Raw genomic sequence first — 14998 nt, 5'->3', positions numbered from 1 at the left:
ATGTGTTTACATTTTTTTATGGTAGGACTATCCACTATGCAACACTTACCTTTCATCTTCTTGGTTCTTTCGGTAAAGTCACGTAGAAGGGAAATAATAAAATTATAAAAATAAAACATTATAAAATAATTCTCACGACGTTTCGGCCACAACGCAAGCAGCCGTCATCAAGTGAAAACCAGGTCTGTCGAGGCGACAGCGTCTGAATGAAACAGCACACGTGCTTGGAGCATATATATAAGCTGGGTTGGAAGGGGGGGAAAGGGCGCCTTGACAAAAGAATGTGCATATCAAGAGAAATTTAGCATATTTATGGCAAATGCAGGTATGTGATTAGTACTACTTATGCCTGTGCATTATGCAGTATTAGCAGCATCAAAGGGAGGGGATATGGGAAATGCAGGTATGTGATTAGTACTACTTATGCCCGTGCATTATGCAGAATTAGCAGCATCAAAGGGAGGGGATAGGGGTAGCATTAATAAAGGGAAGAAGTGTTAATAGTATGTAGCTGCAGTAACTAAAACCACCACGTGAACAACTAAAGTATAACCTACATACTATCATCAGTATACTAAATATACTCTACAATAAGCTGAGTTACTAACAGTAAGTAATACATTACAATTCTACGCCGTAAGAAATATATAATATGCTTCCATCTAAACTTTATTCTTTTACATCACACGAGTCTACACCGTACTATATACTGCTATAGACAAACCCAACATTAAATTACATACTGCATTGCTGTAAACCATTGCAATATTACACTATGTATTATTCTACCCACCCTAATGTATATCACACTGCTGTATATTGACTATACAATTGTGATACTATATATTACTTTGTACATTGTATTAAGCAAATACATTTTCATACTATTTGTTATTATACACTGTACCGTTGACCGTCGTGTGAAAAATACTAAGAGGAAGCAACGAAATATGTCAATGGGAGAGTAGTGAAAGGAAACTTGCAGCGGAGCAAAGAATCCATTCCCTGCGGAGAATACAATGCCAGTGAGTGGAACGCGGTCTGAAAGTCACTGTAAACGTGAACACAATCAGTTAAGATCCGAAATGGTTTATTACGTCCTTCCAATGATTGCTAAGCCAGAATCCATCTTCTATGCTGCTGTAACTTCTTCTAATGCTAAACGAATTCTGTCTAGAACTAGCTTAGCTCTTATCTCAGAGAAAATCAGACTTACGCACACCGATCTAGATCAGTTAGACAAGACACTCTACAAATCACACTTATCTTTGAGTGCAACAATGTCCTCATCGGATTGGGAACATGTAGACAAAATGACTGCCTCTTCAGCTGCCGCTATGTCGACCAAATGTAAGGACAACTTGATTTCCAAATTCAACCCCCTCTTAAACTAGAGACCGGACCCACACATTGAAAAGCTAGACGTTAACAAAGTCGTAATTAATCGCAGTAACAATTTTATTTCTGAGGGTCTGAAATCCGTTTTAGCTAAAAGACTAAACTTTGCAGTCACACCTAGACACATACCAGTTAATGATATAATTGTCCGAGTAGATGTAGCTCTCAAGGGCCTGAGTCACATTGCTGCAGACGGAGCAAGATCTGAAATCTCTGCAACCCTCAAAAACGCTAAGATGCCTACTAGCAACATCAGCAAAGATGAGCATTTTGAATTAGCTTAATTAAAAAAGAGGGATGACATTGTCATCCTCTCAGCCGACAAAGGCAATGCCACTGTCATCATGGACAAAATAGAATACAACAACAAAATTCAAGAACTACTCAACGATGGCAGCTATACAAAAATAAAAAGAGACCACACCAACAGCCTTGTCTCTAAAACCAACAAAATCATTTCTGATTCAACCGCATTAATTGATCAGACCAAACAGTTCTCGTTGAAACCTTCTGCAGCCAGGCCACCAAGATTATACAGCTTGCCAAAGATACATAAAGAAGATAGACCTCTTCGTCCCATTGTCTCTACTATCAACTCCCCCACCTACAAACTGGCTCGTTTTTTGTCTGAAATCCTATGGCCTTTCACTGAAAAAACCACCTCTGCGGTACTAAACTCTACTGACGTTGTATTGACAATCAAGGGGATTTCCCTGTCCCCAGACGACCTGCTTGTCAGTTTTGATGTGGTTTTCTTATTCACCAAAGTTCCTGTACCTGACACCATCGCAATCATTGAAGACTTGGTTCATCAAGGACTGAATACTGGGGTACCCCCCCTGGTGAGACACTGCTTAACCAATACATACTTCACCTGGAATGGAACTTTCTACAAGCAAACTGAGGGCACCCCAATGGGCTCCCCCCTATCTCCGGTTGTAGCCAACATTTTTATGGAGAAATTTGAGACTGACGGTGACTTTCAGACCGCGTTCCACTCACTGGCATTGTATTCTCCGCAGGGAATGGATTCTTTGCTCCGCTGCAATTTTCCTCTCACTACTCTCCCATTGCCATATTTTGTTGCTTCCTCTTAGTATCTTTCACACGACGGTCAATGGTACAGTGTATAATAACAAATAGTATTAAAATGTATATGCTTAATACAATGTACAAAGTAATATATAGTATCGTAATTGTATAGTGAATATACAGCAGTGTGATATACATTAGGGTGGGTAGAATAATACATAGTGTAATATTACAATGGATAAGGTATAGGGTGGTTTATAGCAATACAGTATGTAATTTAATGTTGGGTTTGTCTATGGCAGTATATAGTACGGTGTAGACTCGTGTGATGTAAGAGGAAAAAAAAGTTTAGATGGAAGCATATATTTTTTACGACGTAGAATTGTAATGTATTACTTACTGTTAGTAACTCAGCTTATTGTAGAGTATATTTACTATACTGATGATACTATGTAGTTTATACTTTAGTTGTTTACGTGGTGGTTTTAGTTACTGCAGCTACATACTATTAACACTTCTTCCCTTTATCCCCTCCCTTTGATGCTGCTAATTCTGCATAATGCACGGGCATAAGAAGTACTAATCACATACCTGCATTTCCCATAAATATGCTAAATTTCTCTTGATATGCACATTCTTTTGTCAAGGCGCCATTCCCCCCCCCTTCCAACCCAGCTTATATATATGCTCCAAGCACGTGTGCTGTTTCATTCAAACGCTGTCACCTCGACAGACCTGGTTTTCACCTGAGGACGGCTGCTTGCGTTGTGGCCGAAACGTCGTGAGAATTATTTTATTATGTTTTATTTGTATTATTTTATTACTTCCCTTCTACGTGACTTTACCGAAAGAACCAAGACGATGAATCCCTGGCAGTCACGAAAGCATTAAATCAAAACTTACCTTTCACTAAAGCACTGCTGAATAAACCACTTACACTAAAATTGCACATGGTATCACGTTTTTAATTAGTCGAATTGTTTATACAATAAAACGACAATGTTCGAAAGTGGGCGCACTTTGTTTACTGGCGACGGGAGAGCTGGGATGAGAGAGGTAGAGGGGGTTGGGGGGTGGGGCAAAGCAAGATCTGCGGTGGCGACGGGAGAGCTGAGAGGAGGGAGAGGTGGGAGGGCGAGGCAACGACGTTACCGGAGTGCCGCTATTATCTGCGCAGTGCGCAATCACCAGTGCTGTACTTGCTTATCTCCCAGTTATGTGTTAATTATTTATTGGATATGTACTTTTGTTACTTATTTACTGTTTTAAGGTCACTCGTTTCCGGTTAGTTTGTTTTCTTTCTGCACGTTATTATTTTAATGTTAACAATTGATAGTGGAATGTATTACAAATGTAAACTTCGTATTAATATGATGGAATTAAGCTGCGGTAACGACGTTAAAGATATGAATGCATGTGGGGTATATGGAGGTGCGGGTTATCTGAAATTTGTTTTATACAAAACGCTATTTTTGCGGGGTATATGCGTCTGCGGGTTATATGTGTATTCGGGATATATGCGGTAAATACGATCACCGGATGCACAGACTAGGGGCATGAATGTTGATATCGAGCACTTGTTATTTTATCATAATCATAAAGTAGTATTGTGCCACACATAATCCATGCATGGTTCACCTTTGGCTACCAATTTAATGACCTCCATGTTCCTAGCCATATCATACCTGGTATGACATACCAGGTACCAATGTTTAGGCTGCATCAACCTCAGGGAAACCTAGGCTTGGTTCAGTCTTCAATTCACGATATTGTCGTGCTATGTGGCCAAGAATTAAACTTGCGTTGTCAGGATTCTAGTTCAAGTTAAACATTTTAAATCACATATCATGGCCAAATCCAAGTGTTGTCTGTGGTTTATTATACCTTTAACATCCTCCATGAAAAGCGGAGACTCTCTAATAAGTAACCATATTCTTGTAATTATAAAATCATTGGAGGTGTTAACTCATTGCATGTGGTTTACGACATGGCATGGATAACTGAGAACATAGAATCATGGCCAACCAGATGTTGATGATGTCTTGAAAGTGCATAAATTTAGATGTGCACGAGGCAGTAATTTGGTTATTAATTAAAACATGGTACTGTATCCCCCAATTAGCATTACACGTTTTTAATCATAGTGATTTAAATAATGTTTTATGCAGCACCAGAAACACACACGTGGCCCTCTTGATAAGACTTTGCACCTGAGACAGGAGCACCAATCACCAGGAACTGACACACACACACCTGCACATGTGCACAGCAGGTGAACTTGTAAATTCAGTAGCACTGCAGTTGCTCGCTGATGAGATCTGAGATGTTTGATCTGGAATTCTAATTAAAATATTTTTCATGGTTTTTAAAAGCAGCCACGTTTAGAAAATGAGCGAAAATTTCCAGCCTCAACGTGATGAATTAAAAAACACACCTGTACATGATCAAAGCACGTATGATTATATTTGCACCACTTTCATCTCAAAACCATTTTATCTTAAGTTCACCTGTTTGTTGAGCATCTAGGCTGTGTAGTAGAGCTTTACCCTACAATACTTGTAATTGTTTCGACAATAAACATTGTTGAGAAGAAAATTGTTCTGGAGAAATAAAAATTACGTGCAAATCTGACCTATGTTCCATTAGGCTACCTACATAATATTACTCCAGTTAGGAGAGCCGGAGCTCCAAAACTGAGAAGCAGCTTAAAAAACTCAAAATCACATATACCATCTCTTCCACTATTTATATATCACCCACACCAATTGTGCTCAATAACAAGACACATTTTATATTATACCACTGTTATACTAGGTTTATATTAACCATTCGAAATATATAAAAAATGCAAGAGGAGACAGCTTTATCTCCCCAAATAAACCACTGAATATCATCAAATTCTGTTCAAAGTAGATATTATTTTGTTAATTGTCATTTAATTCATTACCACTCCTAAACGTGGGGTTTCACCAAGTTCATGCTACATAAAAACACTACTTAATGGTATTAACTAAACGTCTTACAGCAGGACCCTCCTGAAAAAATGTTTTGGGACCCAGTGAAGAATTCCTGGATAAATAACAATTGGCAATAACGCTAACTACCGTCGCTTTCCCTCACGCATACATCAGCAACAACTGCCCTTTCAATCCAATACACTTAAAATTGAATTTTTTTTTATAAAGTAATTGTTTCCTTTTACTGAAACCAAACGTTTACATTTGCCCTTTTCATCTTAAGCATCACATAAGAGTGCCCACTTGATATTCACAATGAAATATAATGTCTGCACCTGCAAATATTTGTCTTGCCATCTATTACAACACCCAAACCGAGTTATTGTTTTCATGCACACGTACCTTCTGAGCACTCACATCTGTTGTCGGGTGGCATTTCAAATTAAGGCGTGCTGCCATTCAAAAGACAATACACAACACTTCCAAGAATACGTAAGCATATTGCGCCTGTCAGGGCATGAAATCAATTAATTAATTATCACTTTCATGAGTTGCGAAGTGATATTTGCTGAGATAACAAGTTTCTTTGTGGAGTGGTGACTGCAGCGTGGTCACGGTGTGCTGGTGGGGGCGGTGGCGGTTCATGGCACAGCTGGGGCATGGGTCGGGGCTTGGGCTGGGGATGTGGCGTCGCTCGCACTCAAGGTTACAGCGGGCAACGTGTGGAATCCATAACATCCATCACTGCTGGCTTATAGCCCCGCCACAGCAAGGGGACACTCGACGGCATTGGCAAAGTCTCACGAGGTGGTGGGGAGCAGCGGTGAGGGTTCGGAATTAGCAATATGTGCAAGGCAGCCGTTGTGTATCATCGCAGCCTATTCCCAAGTGCGGTGCAACACTATGCAAACGCGACTGATCAATGAGCAGGATGATCAATGTTGCACCAGAGCCGCACTCTCTCGCTCAGTCAACCACCTGCAAATCGCCACCTTCGCACTGTGCCAGCACAATGTCCTCCCAATTCTACCCTTCCCGTGCTCTAATCCACAGGTCAAGAGCTCTTCTCAGTGTGAGGTGGAGCAGGGGCGGGGTGGGTGGTGTAAGGTTGCATGAAATATCGTCTTACAATATCCCTCATTCACAAACTTAGTTCACGTTAAGTCAAAGTGTAACTGTAAACACTGCTCGCCATAACAAATGCACAGCGAGCTTGTGGGCTCATGGGAATCTCTTAAATCCCATGCCAGTGAGCTTGTTTGGCAGGTGACTGACGGCCGTAATGCGGGTGAGGGGCTGTGGGAAAACAGGACAAATAGCCCCCACTCAACCCTTCTCCCATCCCTAACACAGTGGCAGGATACTTCCCCCCCCCCTCATCCCTAAGCCATGCACACTATCCATTGAGTATGCAATTCATTTGTGCTACAATACGCGCAGAGTGCCAGGCGACAGGTGAGTGAGTGCATAATTACGGCTTGGCTGCTTCGTTAAGCAAGGTAAGTACATGAGGCCTGACGTATTCTCCCTAAGGAACCTGCTTTGTCACGCGGAGGCATTGCACATACAGATCACAGACCGTGGCATCTGCTCCCAGAGTCCTTTAGCCATTCCCAGTTCACCAATGTATGTATGTTGAACTTCTCCCGCACCGTATGTAGCCAACCGTGCTAATCGTAGGTGCGGGGGAAGCACAACAAGCTATTGAGCAATCATTGGAAAGATGTTATTAACCATGTAAAACAATTTAACTACGCATATTTATACCATCTTATTTGACAGGTACTAGTCTATTTTACCGAGTGTGGACATCCCCAGCGTTTAATAGTGCTGCTATTTTGGATGTGGCAGCCCGGTTGAGGTTCTCCACTTGCCCCTTTCCATCTAGCCCTGCCCCCCCACCCTCCCAGTCCCTGACTGCCACATTTGGATAAGCCCCTCCCCTTAACTTGTATTTAAGATCTTGTCTCTTGGATTTCTCTTCACTAGATACAGTAAATTTAGCTGTGACGGTCCCACCTGAAGACGGAGACTTGTGTTGCCTCCGAAACGTCGTGATTTAATGGAGTTATTTTCATTAATTATTATTATTTTATTTTATTATTATTTTACCTACGTGACTTGACCGGAAAAAAACCTAAGAGTATAAGCTAAACACAAACAGTAGTTCTAAAGAAATTCGTTTTAAATCCAGATTTCAAAGTGCATAGATCTCGTGGCTTCCTAATATCAGAAGGAAGAACATTTCAGATTGCCATAGAAGCACATCTGAAAGCACACGATGCAGTGACTGCATTTGTTGGACAGCCAAAAGCCACCGTGAGGATGACCGAAGTTTGCGTAATGGTTTATGCTCCTTGACGAGATCAGCAAGGTTTTGTGGTTAATTTGTGTGTAATGAGTGTGATCTTACTATGTATTCATTCAGCAACCGGCGGCCAATGCAGCTTGGCGAGCAGTACTCGTTACGGCACGTACCAAATAATTTTGTACACGCAGCTTATTTTTTCCAGACGTCCTGTAGAATAGTGAGTTGCAATATTCGAGCCTTTTCGATAATATGCTACACACCACCGTGGATGCTATGTTGGTAATGTTTTTTTTCTTTTTACTATACTTCACCATAATTGTCTGAGAGGAGGGCAGGAATGTTTCTGATATTGCCTGCCAGTGATGTTAGCTATGGCTGGAAATCAAACTAAGGTCCTCGGTTTCATAGCACATCACACTAACTACTGTACAACCGCTTCCAATCCAAGATTCCTCCAATCCTCTGCTAAATCCAATGTACTTCCTTCGATTCCGGGAAATGAGAATATACGCATGCATGTTCCTTGCCAAGCGGTTAAATACGCTAACTTCTAAAATACTGTTTCCCCTTCCCCTCGAAAGGAATGGAGTGAATTTAGAGAGGCCTTTGTCCAGCAGTGGGAGGTTACAGGCCAACTACAACAGTATGTACCTGAACAGCCCTTTGTCAATCCAATTGCCTCCAGGCGCCATACAGACCATGGGGTTATTTGATCATACTTCACCGTGCTGGTCACTGCGGGTTGTGAAGGCAGAGAGCAAATACATGGGAGCCCAGCTATCAGCAGCCCAGCGGTCAGCAGCACAGTACAGTGCACTCTGCAGCTCATACCACTATCCAGGCACATACTGATTAGCTTTCGAGATCCTCTGATGTGATGTGGGCAAATCAAAATATAAATCATCATTTAACTTTATAAATCCACCTACACCCGGCGCAAAAGAAAGGGACCGTAATCCAAGAATAAAACCAAAAGTACAGAAACCTGAAGTTGTTGCAAACAGTCAGAGAAGATAGCAAGTGGGAAAATAGAGAGTATATGTGATACATTAGGTATCCAGAGCTACTGTTGCATTACGTATCTAGAGCTGCCGTTGCATAACTATTTGATTACGTAAGATTTCACAAACTACATGGATAAGAGAACATCCTCATATTAATGAGATTATTGAATCTATTAATAAAAGTGAGGGGGCTTGGGTAGAACACATGGCTAGAAGGGATGATGGCTGATGGTCAAGAATAATAAAATATTGGCAGTAAAGGACTGGAAGGTGTGCAAGATAATGACCACCAAGGAGATGGAGCGATGAAATCAATGTGCAGATGCTGTGAGGGTTGGTGGCAGTTTGACGAGACCTTGATCAGCAGTGGATTGAACATGGCTGATGATGATAATGAAGAATCCAGGATTGACTTTTACATTAATGGTCTCCAAATATGCATTATATTACATGATGCACCGCGTACCAAAACTATACAATGGTGCAAACAAGTAATATTTTGTCAACAGTCTTTCTCAAGCTAGATCAGCCTTCTCATCACTAAGAAGTCACTGAACTGTTTAATGTCGATGCTCATACTTCATGCGTATCGACTGCACTTACATCACAGTGCCAAAGTAATTCGAAAAAATATATATATTATTCAAAAAGACACGTTTAAAGATATACACTATACTGCATATTTGTTTATACCCATGATACTTTTGTTGAGCTGTGACCTACGGCAACAACATGACTTGCATGCTAAATAAACTCATAAATGAATGAACAAACATGAAACCTAAAATGAATGTTGGATACATTTCTTTAAGATATTAAAAGTAACACGAGCATTGTTCAAATTTGCTGCAGGAATAAAAAAAAACACATTCAGTGTGGGTTTAGATATTGTATAAACCGAAAACTCATAATGCACTTTACTCTATTTGGATCTAGAATTGGCTCTTTAACAATGGACGCACATTTTCTTTTAATTGTAGTTGTTAACAGAAAAATAATAGTTTCTGTTAAAATCCCAGCTTTTAACATTGTTGTAATATAGGTGTATGTGGATAATATTAGGAATGGCATGGAAAGGTAGGGATAAGCAGCTTCTAAAATAAGAAGCAAACATGGCAAGATTACACTGTCAACATATTTTAAGGGAATAGGTTCCAAGGGGTCGGACACATTGTGCAGGATAGAAGATGCCAGGTTATTGAGACAGGTATTTGGAGTGGCACACACACACGTCACTGACCGAGGGGAAGACCTAAGCGCAGATGGTGACAATGATAAAACTGTAACAAGAGAAAGCCCTGAAGTCAAGTTGTGGGATACTGTCAAAGAAGCGCTTTTGAGCTTGAGCTTTTTGGTTCATTCAAAAAATATCTGACCACACGGTGGTTCCCCTGTTGACAGGCTATAGTTGTACAATATGACTAAAATGTCATCCATGTTTCCCCTTCCCCACGACCAGGCTGCATTGCTTAAAACGTGTCGTCATAAAAGCAGCCTCATGGGACCTACTGCATGACTGCTGATCTTGTATGCACATCACTTCTACTTTACATCCTGCGTGCCACTTTTATTGTTACATCTCGTAAAAAATGAATGATACATTTGAGCTTCGACATGTATATTAATTCGGCTGCCCAAAACACGTTTAAACACGTGTTTCAGACAATTGGCCCATGCTGTATCTATGAGTATAATGTGGTGCCAACTTTGATAAATATTTGACAATCATAAGACAATATCAGTGCACGATTCTATTGCCCATATCCGGTAGGACAATGAAGGAGTTACAGTATATTGAGGGTGGAAAGTGTAGAGGCAGCGAGAGTGGTATCGCTGCAGACCAGATTTCTCTGTCATCCATAGGCTGGCCGGGCGACTGATAAATAATAGGCTGTAAATTCGAAAGCAATAAAATACACAATGCATTTTGTAACTCTAATGGCTCTTTTGTGGCTGGCAATACACCTATCCATATACCCCTTGTGAAGGAGGCAGATGTTTCAGTCGAGGGGTAGAGGGACGGGGGGGGGCAGTTTAATCGATCGACAATTGTAGAGGGACATTTACCTGGGATCATGTCTTTGTCTGCCACCACTGCCATTACATGCCTAGTATATAACTTTAACAAAAAAAATACATGTCGCCAACAAAGACATTAAGTATATGTGCACAAAAATATGCACTGCAATGTTCCCAATTTGTTAATTATTAAATCAGATTAGAACCCTGAATCACAAAAATCGAATCAATGATGGCAGTGGAGGTTGGGGGGAAGGGGGGGTTAATTGTTCCAGACTATTGCCAACTATATCCCACCTTTTCTGCTGTATGATTGGCATGAAGAAGCCCACCTCTATCTCAGGTCAGTGATCCACTGCCTTGACCTGCTGTGTCATATCCAAACTGACCACACATCCACCCACGTGTGTTATAATTTTTTTATATTCATGGGTCCTTCTCTGGAGGCCTAATTTGCTCCTCTCCTCGAACCCCTATGTGACCTTAAACCTCACATAGCCCCATTGACTCTGCTCTCCCTCCGGGCCGTTATCGACGATAAAAATATGCAATAGTGCGAAAGAATGGCCTCCAAGAATATATTAAAGGTGAACTAAGATGGTCAATATCATGTTTAAAGCAAGAGCTACATAATCGTTCACGTGGCCCACATTCCCATCCCTTGAGCCCAACAAAATGTACTACCATCCCCCCTCACTCCCACCATTGTCCCACACAGAAGCATACTGCTTTCCTGAGACATCTGATTGAATGCCGTGAAGTCGTATTGGGAATACATGGCTCACCAGCCATCAGTTAGATAACACAAGCCAATTGTTTGGCCTTGGACAAACTAACGTAATCTGTGCATGGACGAACACACAAAGACAAACACACATACACACGCGCGTTTCCCACACACATATAAACACAAAGATACTGTGGATCATTACCTCAACCTTAACAGATTCAGAAGCAGTAAAATGACCAGTGGGCCACGTCCAAGACCTTCATCATTTTTGATAGTTATGTATTACAAAGATACCCCGTGTAGCCATAAAAGACCGTTGGGGCAAGTGCTGTTAGCGAGCACCGATGAAGGTCGGCACGGCACACGTGGGGGTGGGTGGCCAACACCACGCCCGGCCGCCTTTCTTTCCCCAGTGGTGATGTTTACACACCTCAACAGGTACTCATTTGAGGCTGAGTAGACCTAGGGGAGGCTCATGATAAGATCAGATAATTGTCACTGGAGTTGGCCATGAGCGGGAATTGAAACCGGGTCGCCGGGTTCATAGCGCAACTCACTAACAGTTGCACTACCTCTCCCCAGCCTTGCACAGACACATATATACACAGACATAAATGTGCTAATACACACATAGATCCATAGGGTTGAACTCTTAGTCATGTACTCCCTATATACTCAAATACAGCAATGGGGAGAAAATGGCAGTTGGGTGTGCTGCTTTCACATTGCCACACATCTATATCTTATAATGAATAGTTAATGATAATAATAATGTATGGCTATTTGAAACTTATGGCGGGACCCCGGGGTCCCATAAGCCCCCGGCTCTCGCATTAACATTATATAATGTAAAGAAAAACTTTGCTCTTTTTCGCCAGTGGGTTTGGAGGATGGTGGCAAGTGTTGTGTGGTGCCACCACCGCGGAGCAACTCCGCAAGCGCCGCGACTCCCTCCCGCCCCCCGCACTAAACACACACCCGTACGCAGCACACCCACATAGTGTCCTGGTGGGGGGTTCCTTGGCACATCGGGTTTTAATCCGAAGGGCCCCTAGGGGGAGAGTCCCACGGTTTCCCGGTGCCAGGAGATTGGCCGACCCCCACAGGACAGGTTTCATTGCGGTGCCCCTAAATTGGCTTAAAATTGTATGGGCGCAAAAAGAAAAGGTTCCCTGGGCCAACCGCAATGAGTTACACACAACATTGGGGGGAGGACGGAGGGTGGAATATTAGGCACCCTGAGCAAGGAACCCTGAGCAAGGGACAATGGGTGGGGGCGTGACGGACGCTCCAGGTGAGGGCGGGGCATCAATTGTAATTCGAAAGGTAGGCGCGAGATTGGCTGCGTGACGCGACGCCCCCCGGGCCTTTAAAGTTTAGAGTAAAAAGGTGGGCGCCCCGGGACGATTAGTTCAGTTGTTTACAACCTCCAGGCCGTCCAGACCAACTCCCTGCCCTCTTGCCTCCTCGAGCCGCTCGCAGCATCCGTGTAATGCCAGCGAGTGCTGCTACGAGGCAGTGATAGGTGAGGTTTTGGCTCGTCCCTCTCCCTCCGACTCTCACAGCGTCCGTGCGACACGGGGAGTACAACTACGAGGTACGTGGTAGAACGCTTGAGTGACTGGGTTCATAGGCAGAGTTACGCTAGGCTCTCCTCCGGGTAATGTGTATTGGTGCCATTAATAAACTCTAGTACAGAATATCAGTGTAGTGTGATTTCTGTGTGTGGGCAGAACCTCGGCGTAGCGTCTGTGATTTGTGTGTGGCGCGTCTGAGTGGAGAGACTGTGTGCCCGGCGTGAGCGCGAGCGCAGAGCTGCAGCGTGGGGGTGGTGTGAGCGATTTGCGCGTGAGGCGCGTGTACTGCAGCACATACGGCCGCCGTCGTTTGCGCGTGCTTGCGCTCGCGTGCGTGTTTACACAGCGCGCTTTACGCAGCGAGTTTGCACCACGTGTTTGCATTACGCTGCCGGGTCCTCCGGGGGCCGTAGCGCTGGCCGTTGGGAATGCACGCGCCTATAGATATTCATACAGCTGCCGTTTATTTTCAGTTTACATTAGCATTAGCATTAGGGCTTAAGCACTCGGAGGGGCGCGTGCCGCCGCCGTTCCGTTTGGTGAACGCCAGCTTTGTGAGGGAAAAACGCGCCTGCAGGGGCGCGCGCGTGCACGCCCCCGCGTTCGTTTGTGTGGTGGTGTGATTTAAGGGTGTGGGAGATAACCCCGGGCGGTGGTGATCCAGCCGAGTAGTGATGTCTCTCAGAGAGGGCGCTGACGCGGGGGGGGGGGGGCGATCACCCGATCGGTGAGGGCCCAGCGAGAGGCGGCCGACGAGGAGGAGAGGGGAGTGGAGGGGGTGGACGTTCCACTCCACCTGCTCACGGGGAGCGAAGAGGTGGACGTCGGCCCCCACAGTTGTCTTGTTAAACTATGCCTTTAAAACTGGAAACTACTTATCTGCAGTACCTCTATTTAAGTACACTATCGAAAACATTATTTACACCCCTCTATCATTGTGTATATCAGTGTGGATTTGTGAACACTTTGTATCCAGTACATAAAATAGTACGCATTTTCAGTGCGCTGGTCACATTGTAACAAGCGTTTATAACAATGTTAATCTACAGAGTAGTGGGTCGCCGCTCCTCTTATCCACATTGATACGAGCGGTATGTGGAGACTATGGCTTAACCGCAAAAAAAACCTATCTGCACAGATGCATACTGACAAGAGAAGTATTAGCAAACAGTAGTAATTAACGGTGCAACGCATCTCATCTGTTAAATATCTGCAAATAATAGAATTGTCATCGATTGATTCTGGCTGCAGACATTGGTAGGTCACATAATAATGAAGATAAGATTGCAGTTTCACTGTATTATGCATACCGTTATGACAAATAAAGGACTTAAGTCATGTAGGCAGTTTGAGCAGCTTTGGAATACGACTTATGATCCTGCCCATACCTGAGCATAGAGTGCATTCGCTTGTTCAGCTCTTCTGCGCATTCGTCCTCTATGCGCTTGGACGTAATGACAACAGAATGATCCGCGCCAGGTGGGTCGCGGCGTTTATGTGCGCGGTGGGACGTAGTCGCCAAAAATAAATAATATTTATTACGATTTTGACTCCCGTTGATTCGGGACCCCAGGGTCCCGCCATGAGGTTCATTTGTCAGTCAACTTCTTAACGAAGGCCTTCCCGAGCCACGTCGATTATGGGAGGTTGCTTGACCACACCTCATCACGCTGGTTATATTGAAGGGTTGATAAAGGGAGTTTCTTCTGACCTGGTTAACATCCCCCCCTCCCCCCCACTGATATTAACCATGTCTGGGAATATAATTCAGATTCCCCGCTTCATAATGCAGCATACTAACCAATGAGCCACTGCTCCACTACTCCAATCACATGTAACAATACTGATGCCTCCTGCTGAGAGGCGCACACAGTTATTTTTTTACTGTTTCCATGTCACCACGTAGGTCCCGTTTGCAGCCGCATACACGGAGCTGCCTAAATAAGCTTCCCTGAGAGCAAATTAGCTGT

At 43.4% G+C, this 14998-nt stretch overlaps 1 protein-coding gene across 1 annotated transcript in view; it reads right to left on the bottom strand.

The window, feature by feature from the left end:
• LOC133344936 (thrombospondin type-1 domain-containing protein 7B-like) overlaps positions 1 to 14998 on the bottom strand; it is a 381310-nt gene that overhangs the window by 203173 nt on the left and 163139 nt on the right.

Source organism: Lethenteron reissneri, chromosome 21, assembly GCF_015708825.2.
Source record: "Lethenteron reissneri isolate LAM-NWPU_2019-01 chromosome 21, ASM1570882v1, whole genome shotgun sequence".
In the NCBI taxonomy this organism is placed as follows: Eukaryota; Metazoa; Chordata; class Hyperoartia; order Petromyzontiformes; family Petromyzontidae; genus Lethenteron; species Lethenteron reissneri.
Note: the sequence above shows the minus strand (reverse complement) of the source record. Positions and strands in the feature narration are given on the sequence as shown.